Here is a 13988-nt window from a genome sequence, read left to right as displayed (position 1 = left end):
TTTACCGCCTCTGTTATTTCCGGACTGCTTGACCCGTAATGAGGCCCATTGTTTTTAGGGTGTCATCTAGCCTTTCAGTTTATTTTATTTAATTTATTTTATTTTATTTATTGCTTTTGTTATACGCCCAAACCCTAAGGAACAGACATATTAGGTAAACAATCTTAATGGTTGACGTTGCATAGTAGTTGTACATGATCATAGTTTAGTTACAGATGCAGTACAGTGAAGAAAAAGTCAAGGTGATATAGACAAAAGAAGCGTGCAATCAAATAACTCAGTTACAATGTGCAAGTTCAGGACGCAAGCTTATTCCTTGGGTATTGATCTTAGTTCCAGTGGATAGGTCGTGGGGTGCAAGTGGTGTAGCCATCACTGGGATGACTGCAAGAGAGTTGGGAGTTAGGCAGTGGTGGGCTGATGAGGAACTGGGTATCTGTAGCAATTTAGTATTTGTTAAATAGCCAGGTTTTTAGTAGTTTCTTGGATTTGATAAGGGAAGGCTCATTACTAATGTAGTTAGGAAGAGAGTTCCAGATTCTGGGTGCTGCTATTGGGAAGCTGGGGTTATCTGTTGTTGAGTTCTTAAATCCTGGGATTGTAGGGTTGTTGGTGCTGGAATATCGATCTTCAATGTGAAATGAGGAAGTTAGGGCCGACCAAAAATGGCACGTACATTTGAAACCCCTATCAGTTACGATGATCGCGTGTAGCCCAAAGAAACTGAATATATGTTTGAGGAACAAATCAACCTATACTGGGGCTGATGGAATCCCATGACAAGGAACAAAAATATACATCTTGGTGAAGTAATCTATGACAACCCATATGGTATTGTGGTTCTGTACAGGAGGGAGTTCTTCTTTAAAATCCATCAATATCATGTGCCAAGGTTTGTGAGGGACTGGATGTGGATGCAACAGGCCCATGCGTTTGCATCTCTGGCTTTTGCTTTGAGTGCATACTGAGCACATGCAAATGTACACAATTACATCCCAGGACATAGAGAGCCACCAACACTATCTACATAACAGTTCCAAGGTCTTTTTCCTCTCTGGGTGGACTACAATAAGGCATGACTCCACTATAGGGCACAGAACCGTGTTTCCTCAGAGGGTATGTAGATCTTGTTCTGGACATAGGGTTAGCCTTTAATGACGTATGCATTTAGCTTCAGTAGTTCATGGGGAGACTGTGAAACCCACGCCTGGATTCTCTCTCCGGGGTACAATCGCAGGCTGCTTGGTGAGGAAGTAAAAGATGTAGGTCCTCTTTTCGGATGGGGGCGGCCTTGCCCAACCGAGAGAGCACATCAGCTTTGGAATGCAGCAAGGCAGGCCTATAGGTAACAACAAAATCAAACCAGGAAAAGAAGGAATTCCAGCGTGCTTGTCTGGCCATCACGCATTTCACATTTCTAAGAGCCAATAGATTATTATGGGCTGTGTAAACAGTGATGGTATAGCATGCGCCCAACAGAAGATGCCTCGATTCAGTGAATGCATCCCTGATGGCCAACAATTCCCTGCTCCGTGACAGTATAGTTTCTCTCAGAGGGAGTTAGTTTGCAGGAATAGAACACCACCAGATGAGACTTACCGGTGGCTGGGCATCTTTGGGACAACACCACCCCAATCACTACACTGGAGGCATGTGCTTCGAGAATAAATGGTTGCTGGGGATCCGGATGTTGTAGCACTGGAGCTGTGGTGAACGCATGTATAAGTGTCTTGGATGCGTTCTGGGCATCTAGGTTCCATTTGAAAGGCAATTTTGTAACTAGTGTGACTAGTTAACAGTGAGACAATGGAAGAAAACAAGTCCGCAATTCTCCTATAAAAATTGGCAAAGCCAAGGAACGATTGCTGGAAAGTCCGAAAGGTCAACGAATGGCTGACCGTTCCCGAATGATGGATGACAGCGATTGAGTACACTAGAAAAACTACTGGTCCTGAAGAAGATGACCCCAACAAATTGAGTCATTGAAACCAGTTGACCCTTTTTCCAGTGTCGATATCCATACAGTGACACTGATATGATTTGTTTTAACTAGCAACACTGGCCTGTGGGCTGGAGTAATGAGTCTTAAATATATATTTTAAAAAAGGAACTAAAAAAGAATGCTGAAGCTGCAACTTGATACAGCACTTTCACTAACCCATTAGCCCTGACCCCGCATTCCTTGCACATACCTCTTTGTGGGTGAATAAAAACGTGTTTTGGTACAGGATAGAAATATGGCCTTCTGAAATGTCCAAAGTGCTTTGAGAGGAGACTAGGCCATTCTCTCTCGGCTTAGGGTGGGCTACAGTAGATTTGCTGTATATGTATTTTGTAGAATTAGATTTTATAGATAGGGACAGTTTTCTCCCTCTATTCTACTAGACAGGCGGAACGTCACTGTTGACCTAGGGATAGCATCCCCTGACAGGGATAGGGTGTTCTTCTGTTCAGGGACATTGTTAGTGGATTAATGTATTGATTTTATGCAAATTACAAATGTACTTATGTATTCTCCATACCTTTTTGTGTGTTATAAGATAAACAGACTCAAATCTTCAAGAGCCGGGGCCCAGGCGGCATAGCAAATATTGTAATAAAGGATGACCCTGAGAATTGGGCCATCATTATGCATAAAATATTTTACAAAATCATAGCCACATGTGATATTTCTGGTAGTTGGAGAAAATCTGTATTTATACCTGTTTTTAAAAAGGGTTGCTGGAAAATTCCTAGGAACTATCAGATGTTAACCATGACTGAAACCATGGCAAAGATGTTCTCCTCTTTTCTGCTGGATAAGGTGAATACATTGATAGAGGATTTTAAAATATTAAGTAAACAACAAACAGATTTTAGAAAGGGTGTTTGTACCGTAGCAAATCTATGGACCCAAATGTTTTTGATCTTCAATACCTTTATGACTAAGGGTGCTCAACATAATATGTGTTTTGTGGATTATAGTAAAGCATTTGATACTATAAATCACCACGTTCTTTGAACAAAATTGAAAGGCTAGGGCCTTCACCAATTTTTTTTATATATTATTGGAACTCTGTTTACAGACACTACTGTCCAGATAAGATGAAATCAGGAAGGACTGATTAGCTCCTTATTCAAAATGAACTATGGCCTTAAGGAGGTTTGCATGTCGGCCCAGGTGATGTTTAATTTGTATGTGGCTGATTTAGATGGAAGTTTTCATACAATATTTATATTATTCCTCCACGAATGGGCACACAACCAATAGTCTGGCTGTCCTATGCAGACAACATTGTCATCTTCGATCATACTCCAATTGGGCTCCGAAGAAGCCTAACAGCTCTTTGTACTTATGCAGATATAGATAATCTTGTTATTAATCGAAGAAGACTACAATTATGATCATCAACTCTAGTAAAAAGTGGAGTTCAAATTTTGTATGGAAGTTAAAGGTGAGCATGTGGAAGACTCTTCTAATATAAGTTATTTGGCTAATGCCACTATAAGGAAGGTGCAGAGGAAATTCAATGTTGTTAATAAATGTGTCTCTCAAAGGTGTGGTTATTCTACGGAAGGCCTATTGAAAGTATATAAAACCAGTATTATTTCTAGTGCATTATACAGCATGGAATTATACATGAATTAGGAAGCACTGTGGCTTGCAGAATTGGAGGGAAATCTTTGGTGACCTACTTTAGGCCTATCTAAATGTACTCTAATTGAAGCTATTCATAGCAAGCTGCTCTAATATCTTTGATGACCGTGAAAAAAGTAGCTACAGTTGTTTTCATGTTAAAAATACATTCAGAGAAAGAGCAAGTTGGGTCTATATGCTCTACTTTCTCTGAGCTATTGACTCATAGCATTAAAGCCTTACAATCTTGGCAGCATGATGTTATTTCTTTTTTTGAGGACATTGGCTTTCTCATTACTTACCCAATTAATTTAACTTGTGCCATCAAGGAAATCAAGCAGAAAGCCTCAGTGTGGGACAGAGACACTGATCTAATTAAATTGGGTAAGAAGTTCCTTTGTCAACGATGGTAAACAAGGCTCCCCAATCAATGCCCCATTGTATTACATTGTCAAAATTAACAACACTAAAGTAAAAAGATGTATCCTCCAGCTTCGCGTAGGACAGTTGCCAACTTTAGCACATATGGGTGCTTTGGTGCATATCCCACAACATTAGCGATTATGCACATTTTTTAAAATGGAGATAGAGACTGCTAGGTGCTTGTTGATTGGTTGTTGTAAACTCAAAACACTAAATAGAAATGGATATGATGGTTTTATGGGCTTAGATAATATACAAAACAATCAATCTTGGGGCTATATTATTTAATGTTAATGTTAAAGGAAATTTGTACCGCGCACTATCACCACCGGAGTGGTCCCCTGGTGCTGTGGCGGCTATGAAAGAGGAGGAGAGGTTGAGTTAGTGGGAGGAAGCAGGAAAAGTGCGAGAGAGCAGTGATGTGCTGTTGGCGAGGTGAAAACCTTCTTCTGAATTTTAATGTGTACTCTATCTGGCAATTACTGATAATGAATATGAATGCTCTATACATTTTATGAATGGTATAAGGCTTGAAATTCTATTATTTTTATTGTACATTTTATTATATATTCTAGATTATGATTGTGTTTTTGATAATGTCATGCTTGATATTTGAATATGTTTAAGATTTTTAAGGTGAATTATTTCTGATGTTTGCAGATCTGAAGATTTTGTTGGTTTAACCTTAACTCTTTTGTAAAAAAAAGGGTTTTCAAATAATGTATATATATTTTATTATAAAAACAGTTTGACATGTTCCCAAAATTCTAATACTAATGACATTGACTTGTTGGACAGATTTGGCTGAAATCGTCTAAAAAAATATCTGCAACTGGGATCGATAACCTGGACGTTGTGGCGGAAAATTCAATTAAATGTTTCAAAAGTTGCCAAAGAAAAAAAAGATTTTTGGGCCTTATTCCATTCATTTTCCTGTAGAGAAAGAGGCACTTTGATTGAACTGTGAAAACCGCTTGATGGATTTGCACCAAAAATGAAATATATTGGTTCAAACGGTTGAAGATATGTTTTTTGGGTATGGTTGAAATCTGTTGTCAGTATTTCTTTTTACATTTGACAGAGAAACTGCTTCAAATTGGTTTAGTTAATTAAAGAAAAGAAGAAGGCCTTAGCTTGCCCTATTTCAGTAATACAAATGAAAAATGAAAATTAGCTGTGATAAATGTTCCTAATTTCCCTCCCTTGTGGTGTGCTGGTTGATGCTTGATTCCCTACCTAAAGTGTTTCACGTGTGACTCAGGTTTTCGCCTGTTAGTATAGTTCAAATGTCCAAGTGTCTCTGAGTTTTCTCTGTGTATCTCAGAACATAGCCTTTTCATACAGTTCAAGCTTTAAGTTTCTCTTTATGATATGGCATTTGTAACGATATGATATGATATGATATGGCATTTGTAACGCGCCTATACACAAGTGTTTCGAGGCGCGAGGAGGCAGGGGGGGGGAACACGGGGAGACAGACAACGATCCTACTAGGCCAGGTGTCATTCAGATCGCGCAAGTGCAAGGGTAGAAGGGAAGGGAAAAGTGCAGGGAGAAAGGGAGAGGGGAAAGTGCAGTACAGGGTTAATAGCCTACAGGATAAATAACAGAGGCCAGCTAGTGGCAAGTGCGAGGTAAGTGCAGACAAGTGCTGGTAAGGGGGGCTGTAGGTATACAGACACAGTCCCGCAGTGCAGGGGGTGCCAGGGAGGCAGTGCAGGGGAGAGTGGCTGGGCCAAGGACCGAGAACAGTGAGTGGCCCAGTTGCAGATTCTGTGCAGTTTCAGTAACTTTAGCAGGGGAGAGGGGAGAGAAAGCAGAGGCAAAGAGGAAGGTTTTGAGGTGCTTCCAGAACCGGAGATGGTTCTCCTCAAGTTTCAGGGAGGCAGGAAGGCTGTTCCAGAGGGAGGCCCCTGCAGCGGAGAGAGATCTGCCCCAACTCGTTGTTTGGAGAAGCAGCTGACCCTGAGGGAGTTGGAGGTGGATGAGCGAAGAGCTCGAGAAGGGAGATATTTAGGAAGAGAGAGTTGAAGGTATTTTGGCCCAAATCCCCAGAAGGCCTGTGGACAATGCAGAGGGTTTTGAACTTGATCCTCGCAGTCACTGGGAGCCAGTGTAGTGATTTCAGTGCTGGAGAGATACGGTCTCCGGGCCTGAGGCCAAGGACAAGTCTCGCAGTCCTTTCTGGATGAGTTGCAAAGGGCGGAGAGTAGAGGCAGGCAGATTTAGATAGAGGCTGTTACAGTAGTCCAGCTTTGAGAGAACCAGGGCACTAGAGACAGTGAGCTTCTGGGGGAAGGAGAGGAAAGAAAGGATACCTCTGAGGAGGTGTAGCTTGTAGAGTGACTTCTTAGAGACGTCGGATATGTGAGGAGAGAAGGAGAGTGTGGAGTCGAAGATGACCCCGCGGTTTTTTGCCTTGCAGGTAGGAGCAGGAAGAGGGCCAAGAGAGGCTGGCCAGAGAGCTGCAGGGAAGGAAGGAGTGGGTGTGCCGATGAGTAGAATCTCAGTATTACTGGCATTAAGGCAGAGGTCATTGGCGGCACACCAGTCCTGGATAGCAGAAAGACAGTCGGAGATGAGGGAAGGAGAAGAAGAGGCCGAGGGTAGCCTGAAAATTAGCTGGGTATCATCCGCATAGCACTGAAAGTTGGGGCAAAGAGCGGCGATGAGGGGGGCGAGAAGTGCCAGATACTGGTTGAAAAGCCAGGGAGAGAGGTTAGATCCCTGGGGGACACCACAGGTAGAGAAAAAGATGTCAGAGAGGAAAGACCCCAGTTGGATCTGGGAGGATCGATTGGAGAGGAAAGAGGTCAGCCACGCCAGAGCCTGACCAGTGATACCCAGGTTATGAGCAGGATGGTATGGTTGACAGTATCAAAGGCAGACGAGAGATCAAGCAAAATAAGAACACATGGAGTGTTGGAGTCAAGGTTCGAGAGCAGGTCCTCACGGATGTTCAGGAGAGCAGTTTCTGTGCTTCTGGCAACTCTGAAGCCAGACTGATGGTCATGAAGACTACCAACAGATTCAGCATGGAGATTAAGCTGGGAGATGGCCAGTTTCTCCAGGAGCTTGCCCAGGAAGGGAGTGATAGAGATTGGGCGATAGTTAGCTGGGCAGGAGGGGTCAGAAGAGGGTTTCTTAAGAAGGGGGTGCACCAGGGAGTGCTTGAGAGGGGATGGGAAGGCTCCAGAGGCGAAGGAGTGATTGCAGAAGTCAGCAAGGGCAGGAGCCAAGGAGTCAATGTGGTCCTTGATAGTTTTGGAGGAACAGGGGTGGACCTGTTTTGACGAGACTTTCATAGATCGGACTTGTCTCGAAACCTTTGTTTTTTCTAAACGAAAAGGTGTCCCCTGACCCTTCTACTAAAAACTGATATAAGCATTGTAGATCAGCCGCAGGCCTACCACTTGGCTGTGCAAATCAATCAACTCTGGTACACCCCCTTGGAGTGTTGGTCCTTCTTTTCTATATATTGTAGCAATTACCAATTACTTGAGGGCTAGGATTCTCTGTACCACCCCCTTTGACTGATTGTCCTTCTCCTTGGTATATGGTTACCTCTTGTGAGTTATGATTCTTGGTTGTCTTGTCCGTCTGTTTGACATGCAGTAACCTCTCAGAGTTTAGGGTTCTGGCTTTCACTGCCTCAGGGAGCTTGTTTTTCCATTTGACTTAGTTTACCTTCTTATGAGTTAGGATTCTTGCTTTTCATCATTCATCATTAGTACCTTTATTTCGGCTGAGACCATAAAAGTTCAATACACAAATCAAATGTTAAAACCATGCACAATTAATCGAAATGTTTATAAAGATTTCTGTTGTTTGAATGATGCAGAAGGGTCAAACCCTAAAAATACATTTGTGAAATACAAGTTAACAACAGGATTGAATTAAATACAAAAAACCTGCTTGCGCATCAGTATGAGATACCTTGTTCATTTTAAAATATTTTTCACTCACCCGCCATGCCTTCTCATTGTAACTCAATACTGTAAAGATAACATCAATTGAATCGTCAGCATTGCAAACATCTTCAGCTTTTATCATTGAGTATATGCCCCTTTTAGCAAGAAATCATGTTTAGTTTCTCATTCGTATGTCCGCCTACGTGTGCTTGTCTTTCGGTCCAACATTTGGTAACCTCTCAGGGTTGTTTATTCTCAGTATGACCCTGTTGATGGATCTAACAACCTTTCTGGCTCTCAAGACTTTTGTATGGCTTAATAGGTTCAATTATCCCTTTCATCTGCCTGAGACCCACGTACTTGCTGTTCTGCTGTCTCCTTGCTTAACAGGGTCGGTTTCTCTGGGCCTCATTACATGGATGGCGGTAAGGATTTACCGGTACCGGTAAAATACCGCTACCGGTAAATCCTTACCGCCTTACTACGAGGTCCCTTTGCGGGTTGGGGGATTTAACGCCTGCTTTTTGCAGGCGTTAAAAACCAACCCTCAAAGGGACCCAGGGAGCTAATTACGGTACCGCAATTTGCGGTACCGTAATTAGCGCCTTCCCCATTCCCATTGAGCCCTATGGGGCAAAAATGGGAATGGGGAAGGGCAATGGTGGAAGGGGGAATTACCACCCCGCCAACCTTGGAATGGGACGGTAATTCCCCTTTCCGCCAAGGCGGTGCCGGTATGGTTCTCCGCCATCCGTGTAATGAGGCCCTCTGTCTCTTGTTGAACGGTGTATATTTTTCAGAGACCCCAGAGCCTCGTTTGTCCAGCGCTCTTGGGCTTGGCTGTAATCCATGAGCTCTCTGCCCACCACCTAGAAATCATGGTCCTGCTTTCAGGAGATGACTGATCTGTGCGGCCACAGCGGTTTCTCTTCTGCACAGCTTCCCTATAGCTAGCTTCATACAAGCTGTTGAAGCCTTCTGCATCAGTTATTCTTCTTCTCCCAGTGAGGACCTCTGAGTTTTTACATCTCGCACTGTAAAGAGTGACACCGCACAATTGTTCTGTGAATCAGGGTTCATGGAGGGCTCAGCAACACAACTCAGAACATTTAAAGGGTCATTTTCTCATATTGTTATCAACACCCATTTGTGCAACAACTCTTTTGGATATGTGCAATAAGGGAGGTGTTACAGATGTTCTGGCTTGGGAGTCCTTGTACCATAAGAAGGGTTCACCCCCAGTGAGTTCCCACCTGCCCAATTCTCTAGGGGGGGGGGGTTGAATTGCAGGCTCAACTCCATAGTCTCAAAGTCGGGTGTCTCCCCCTTGGGAAACATTTCCTGGATTTGTCACAATCTCCATTTGTGCATTTACAGCATTGAGGCTTGTCCACAAAGAAAAGCCACCATTTATTTTTTGTGATTCCCCTGTAATTTCCACAGAAAGACGAAAAAGAAAAGGGTTCAGAGTGAATTTTGAAGTAGGGAAAGGGGTGGTTTCACATCAGGGTAGGGATAGGGATGGGGAAAGAGGACCAAATAGTTGGGTGGTCAGTTATGGGAGGGCTGGAGAGCCTGCTTTGAGTCAAATGATTGTTCTCTTACCACAAAAGGTGGTGAAAATTGGATAGTCAAGAAGGATATATACAGTGGAAGCGTATGAGGGGCTACTTCAAAAGCAGGACTGGTGCACATGAGAGTGGAAATTGGGATTCAAAGAACCTTCTTATTTTCAAATGTTTTTCGATTACTGCAGTAATATGCGAACACTGAATTACTGCAGGAACAATTATCGTAGCAATACAAGACAGTGTAGTGGTGGTCATTGCCATGTTTTGGCAGAATATTTTCTGGAGGATTACCTCAGTGGGGGAAAATGGGGACAGAAATTGGGGGGGCCATGGGCCACTGGTACTATGGTATGTTAAATTTAATGCTGCAGCATTGGCTGGATGGATTGCTATATGCCTTCCCTCCTCTTCCTTGCTTTCCTAAATTGTTGTAAGAATCATGGACTCAATGGTGATACTTCTCGACCCACTCTACGCAATGAAAGCTATACACTTTGCAAGCTGGCAAACAGGACAATGAGAGCTATGCAAACCTTCTGCAGGTTTTTCTGAATATCTCTAGTGGGAGTTCCCACATTGAGGAGGGGAACATTCTGCTGTGACAGTCTGCTCCTACATTGTCTGCCCCTATGATATGCACTGCCTTCAAGGACAGAAGACTGTGTTTTTAGCAGACTACCAATTTGGTTGCAGTTGCCCGAGCTACCAAAAGCAGGATCCACTCTGCCAGTTGACGTATGCCATTGCTGATGTCTTGTCTGTCCTGATGGCAATTACTGCCTCACAATATTCAAAACAACATCTGTATTATTCATTGACCCTCCAAAGCCATGCAGTGAGCGGAGATTGTAGCAGCATGCTGAGTCCCCTGTCCAGAAGGCAGGAACATTTTTAACTGATGCATGATGAGATACTTGGGGATATCTGCTTTAAGTAGAGAGGGGCAGAGCAAAGTGGGTTCTTGTCATTGAGGTTGGTATCTCAGAATTAAGTATTGGGACGGCAAAGGGAGACATGGAGATAATAGCACTTACGGTGGCCACAGTCTCCAGCACCATTTTCTCTATATGAATCGGTGCTAGCGGTAAAAGGGTGAAAGAGGGCAAAGTAACTGAGTAAGTGGTAAAAATGAGGAGAGTTGGGCACCACAATGGGAGGGTTCTTGTTCAAAGGAGAAGGTGGAGGGTTATTAGCAAAGGATGAGAAGGAAACGTAGGCTTAGGGGTAGGATAACAATCCAGAAGGGGCAGGGTAGCACCTGACTTGTAAGCAGCGCACAAACTGTTCAATTACTCTTATTCACTCTCGCAGGGAGAGGTTTCAGTCACTCACCCACCTGCACCTCAAATGGTTTCATTTAAGTAATATTGCCCAGCAGATCGGAGTAATATAACTAATAAACCTATGCTGCCACACGGCGTGCAAAGCAAGGGTGCATTTGAAAGAAGAAAACAAGAAAAAAGCCAATCGTGAACTGCTGCTGAGCAACAAAGGCTTGGCAGCCACAGAGGGGAAACCTTTCATTCCTATTCCCATTGGGAGTTGGAGCCTCAGGCCAGCTAGAATGTGGAGGAGTTGCAGGAGAGAAAAGAAGGAATAGGCAGCCTGTGGGGAGAGGGGCATAGCAGCCAAAGGTAGGTGAAGGGTGGCCAAGTTAAGGGGACAATTGATTCCTTTGGACTATCTTGAAAGTGGCGAGTTAGACCACGTGCACTCTGGATTTTGTTATTGTATAGATTGGTCTCAAATCTTTTGTCGGTCAGGGATCATATAAAGTATAATGCTAAACAGCTAAGAGGACTTGCTATGCGATGAGACCAGTTGAGTTTTTCGGTGTGCAACAACCTTTCTTTTTCCAATATTCAATAATGGTCTGTTATGATTTTTGATTGAATATGCATTTAATAATTTGGAGTGCATCAACTGAGGCCGCGTTTTATAATGTCAGCCAGAACATGTACATGTTTCGATCCTTTTGGATGTTCTTCAGGTGACTACAACAAATCAAAAACATAAATATCAGCATATCGCTATCTTTGAACAAATTCACAAATGATTCATTCTCATACTGCAATGCATTTCATCAGTTAGATAACTTTTCCTTGATACAACTGTTTGGGTATCTAACCTCACATCAGACACACTTCTGTCATTACTTTCAATTGAAAACGGTTCTACATATTTTCTAACACCATCTGGATTTAGGCTACACCACCCCAAAATGAATTTCAGGTAATGTTCTCTATTATCCCATTTAAATTAATGTAAAAGCTCCTGCTGATTTTAGAAATCTTCTCTCATCAAATCTATACCGCTGAGAAGACTGTAACCCCTTTCCATGCTACCCCTGTCACACAGTCCTATATGTATTATAAGTTAATTTATATCGTGTGCATCCCACTGCTTAGCACTTCCATATGCAACCCTGCCAGCTCTTACCTCGCATAAAATGCTCTTTATGGTTTCAAATTGTAGCATTCTGTCATTACTCCATGCACTCGGAGTTGTGCTAGTCACTAGTATGGCCTTCATTTGCCTGATTACGTACGGTCAGAGTGGACATTAAAAAAACGACTATTTAGTATACTGCTGTGTGTATATGCATGCTAACGAGGCAGCCATGTCAAAATATGTCTCCTAACATTTTGTCGATGTTAAACATATGGGCATGTGTACTTTATTTGATATTAGTGTTGAATAATTACCAATATTGAATGGTGCCCATGGTTGTAATATTTACTCTAGCTCAAAATAATAATCAGAAGCACATAAACTCAAAACAGAGCTAGGAAACAAACATGTGTGATAGTCTGCTGATGGCACTCAGAGGTCGTACGTTTAGATCTGACTCAACTCGGCACTGCCCCTCGACTTATGTGGTGTCTGGAATCTATAGGGATCTGGATGAGTAACAATTAGCTGAAGGTGAATGGGGATAAAACAGAGGTCTTGGTTGTCGGTTCTCCCGTAGATACATCTTTTTGGATGCCTTCTTTCTGGCCTCTGCTGCTCTGACCTTTTCCAAGCCCTTTCTTTGTGGTTAAAGATCTTGGTAGCAAGATCTCAGCCTCCCTATCGGCAGAAGCTCAGATTAGCAATGATTGCCAATCTGGTCACTATAAACTCAGAGTTCTTGGGAAGGTCCTTCCATATCTGCCTGCTTCTATGTGAGCTTCTGTGGTAGCCTCATTGCATTTTATAACTATGGGCTATTAAAACTCTCTGTACTTAGCATAGCCCACATATCCAATCCAGTGTTACAAGTCTTGCAAAATCTGGCTGCCAGAGTTGCTATTCAGTCGTCTTATCAGGTCCATGTCTCCCCTATTCTATGCTCGTTGTACTGGCTTCCAGTGCAGAGACGAATCCAGTTTAACTCTCTATTTATTGTCGACCGTGATTTTTATGGTATTGGGGTAAAAGTCTTCAATTCAAATTCCATCCTTATGTCCCATCACAAGTCCTCTGCTCGCAAGATGCCCTTCTTCTGCAGGTTTCCCATTTCCACCACTCCCAGTTAGGAGGCCTTGCTTTCTCCGTTGCTGCAGCTCCCGCATTCACGTTGGGCCATAGAGGATCATCTAGTTTTGCTGCTCTCTAAAAACGCATCTGTTGAGGTTAGTGGTCAGTATGCTGCAGCAGTGTTTGTTGGGTTTTATTTAGCGCCATAATACCTTTTTGCTGTAATTTGCACTCTACAAGTAACCTAACATAACATAAGATAACAGGTAAACGTATTACAATTCAGCAGCCTTGTTATGATGTTAGTTTGATTTATGTATGATGTTGATACTCAGATCTAGCACCACAAGAAATCTTGTGGTGTACCCCTTCAATGATCATAAACTATAAACCAAATGTCAATCGTCTATTTCATAATGGGTAGAAAATGCCTCATAGTGAGATTACTTGCTATATTGTCAGAAGTTGATGTTTCATTCTGAACAATAGTGAATCTTAAACTCAAACTACAAAGACTCTTGATTGACTTCAACTACATTATCCTCCTAGGACGCCAGTGCGGCTTCCACGGAGGCCAGAGTAAACTGTTCCTCAATAGGTTGTGCACTTTCATGATTATAAATACCTGACTCGTACATAAACCATTCACAAAAAGATTCACAAAAAACAGCTGAGTGTCCATTCTTTATTCATCCTGTCAAGGGTTTTGACCCATGTTAAATCAATAGACTGGGTAAATGTGGGGATGAGCTGTCGCCGCCCATTATTCTATCCCAGAACAAACTAAATCAATAGACTGGGTGGATTTGGGGATGAGCTATCGCCGCCCACATTCACGCCAGAATAGGAGAACTGCGCAGTTGGCACAAGACCACTCCAATGATACAACCTTCTTTTGGGGGGGTTCCACATCACCACTCTACTGTAAGGATGCCATCAAAACAATGTTAAGCAAGGGTCCTATACTATCAAGCAAAAGACCACTCTATTGAAATGCAGTAATTC

This window comes from Ambystoma mexicanum, chromosome 11 (assembly GCF_040938575.1).
Source record: "Ambystoma mexicanum isolate Mex_15411 chromosome 11, UKY_AmexF1_1, whole genome shotgun sequence".
Lineage (NCBI taxonomy): Eukaryota > Metazoa > Chordata > Amphibia > Caudata > Ambystomatidae > Ambystoma > Ambystoma mexicanum.
This window is presented reverse-complemented; position numbering follows the sequence as displayed.